We start from the raw sequence: 2883 nt of genomic DNA, 5'->3' as shown, positions 1-2883 counted from the left end.
GTGTTTCTCCAGTGAGTTGGGGGATCCTTGCAAGCCAGTCTGCTGGAAGAGAAGGCAAAAAGAAAAGAAAAGAAAAGAAAAGAAAAGAAAAGAAAAGAAAAGAAAAGAGAAAAGAAAAGAAAAGAAAAGAAAAGAGAAAAAAGAAAAGAAAAGAAAAGAGAAAAGAAAAGAGAAAAGAAAAGAAAAGAGAAAAGAAAAGAGAAAAGAAAAGAGAAAAGAAAAGAAAAGAAAAGAGAAAAGAAAAGAAAAGAAAAGAGAAAAGAAAAGAAAAGAAAAGAGAAAAGAAAAGAAAAGAAAAAAGAAAAGAAAGAAAAGAAAAGAAAAAAAAAAGAAAGCTTGGAAAAGTCTCGCTTGCCAAATCCAATTTTACCACATGTGGCTCCTGTTACCTCAAGGAGTGTCAAGAGAATTTCAAAGTCAAATTAATTCATTCACATTTTAAAGTGTGAGGGGAAAGTCATTTTTCTTTCTAAGATGGAAACTATATATATATATATACATACATGTATATATATATATCGTCCTCCTTTATCAAAGCAGTATCTGCATTGTTGTTGAGGTCTTTTCTTTTTAGTGTTTCAGTGGTTTAAGCTATTAAAAAAAATAAGGTTGTTATGTTTATAATGGCCTAGGAAGAAAATTACATCCAAGAAGTTTTATAGCTCCTAAAGTATGTCAGCCTCCCGTGTACCACACCCTGATTGTGAGGACAATCATTTACTCATAAAGATTGATAGCCGGCATTTGGATGGAAGTTATTTAGCTAGTGCATGAGAATTAAAATAAAATTATCTTCTCACCAGAGGAGTTAGTGATAACTCCAGGCTAAGGCTGAGGTAGAGCTCAGAGGAATCTGGGTTCTGAGGATCTTTATTTCTCTCTGAAATTAGTAACTTCCTTGCACATTAAATGAATTATTCTCAGTCTTAAATAATTATTTTCAAAACACAGTCCTGCCCAGACAGGTCTAAAAATAGATCTTTTCTCTCAAAAAAATCAGCCCGTTTTGACCACTTTGGGCTTTTGTCATTGTCAGAAACATTTTCTCCCAAACCCTGCTTGCCTCTTTCCAGCCGGCAAAATGCCCAGGGACAGAGGGACAGTGTTCTTCAGCTGCGGCAGCCTCGGGGCTGGACAACTCACGCATCCGTCGGAGAGGGAGAGACAGGGAGAGAGAGGGAGGAGAGGACAGGATGTGTGTGTGTGTGCGTGCGCGGGTATGTATGAGAGAGAGAGAGAGAGACACAGAGACAGGGAGAGAGGTGGTGGGAAGGAAGGAACCCACAAATAGTCTCTGTTTTCCCATTTATTTCTTAAACTTTGAGTCCATTTCAGAGACAGGATGCGTTTTGGATAGAACGTCTTGCCTCTCTCAGTCAGTAACACACCTTTGAACTTACCAGCACACACCAGGGGTCTATCCTGTTCTATTAACCACCAGTCTAGCCATCTGTCCACATTTCCCCACCCCAGCTATGTTCTGGTCCAGTGTATGTGTGTATATATGTGTATTTGTATATATCATAAGGATATAAACGCATGCACTAATCTCAAGTTAAGGGACAGAGAGAGAGAATCGCACATGCACCCCCTACAATGTTATGCATGTAAAACATACTCATTATCTTCTCCATTATCAAAATCAGGAAAGGGAAGGGATATTTACACACATTGCACTAGAGTCTGTGACTATAACCTCCAGGAGTCCGCTTATTTCTAGAAAACACTTTAATTAGTGTAGATCTATTATACAATTCAAGTTCATAACTTCATTGTGTTTTCCATAAAAACTGTGTATGGTCATAGAAATTTTGAGAAACCCAGAAAAAAGAGAACAAAAAGAGGGGAAAACAATCATCCATAAACCTAGGCTTTAAAGAAAGCCACTTCCAACAGTCTGTTGTGCTTGCTTCTAGTCTCTGCTTTTAGCTTTAATAGCTATAACCTTCGGGTCCATGCGATTTTCTATCATTGCCTTTGTCACTCATAATTCTATCTTGTTGTAAGGTCTATGCAAACTTGATTTTTAATGCCCAGAAGTAATTACATTGAGTGCAGTGTCATCACTTACATAACCACCTTTTTAATTGTTGGCTATATAGCCTGTCCCTAATATTTTGCCTACAGACTTCTGCTACCTGTCCTCTGTGCATAGTTGGGTTTTTGTTGTTGTTGTTGTTGTTTTGGTTTCTGTCTACCTAAAACACCTTTTTCTTCCCCAGCAACTCACACCATTTCTCTCCTGCCCCTCAGGATGATTTCCATATTTCTTTTTTTTTTTTTTAATGTTTATTTTTGAGACAGAGAGAGACAGAGCATGAACGGGGGAGGGTCAGAGAGAGAGGGAGTCACAGAATCCGAAGCAGGCTCCAGGCTCTGAGCTGTCAGCACAGAGCCCGACGCGGGGCTCGAACTCACGGACCGTGAGATCATGACCTGAGCCGAAGTCAGACGCTTAACCGACTGAGCCACCCAGGCGCCCCATGATTTCCATATTTCATTCATATAACCCATTGTGTGCTTTTGAGTGGCCCCATGAAACTTGTGACACGTGGCTAGACACAGGACATCTAGCAGCAGATAAAGAAGAGAACGTCCCTGTAGCCACAGGACTTGCATTCTGCCAGACCTTTTTCACAAGCTTACCCAAGGGTGGCCTCACTGCTTCTGGAATCGCTGTGTTTTGTGGATCAATGGTGTGCCATACCCTCTCTCAGTCCCAACCAGACGGCCAGTCTCTGGAGCCAGACAGCATCCCAGGGTTTCTTCTGATACTCTCTATAGCACTTAGCATGAGGTTTTGCAAACCGTAAGCGCTTAGCACACAGCAGATGTGAACCGAGCCTCATTCTTGTGAATACAGGTCAACCTCTCCTGTTGTGC

The sequence above is a fragment of the Neofelis nebulosa genome, chromosome 2 (genome assembly GCF_028018385.1).
Source record: "Neofelis nebulosa isolate mNeoNeb1 chromosome 2, mNeoNeb1.pri, whole genome shotgun sequence".
Lineage (NCBI taxonomy): Eukaryota > Metazoa > Chordata > Mammalia > Carnivora > Felidae > Neofelis > Neofelis nebulosa.
This window is presented reverse-complemented; position numbering follows the sequence as displayed.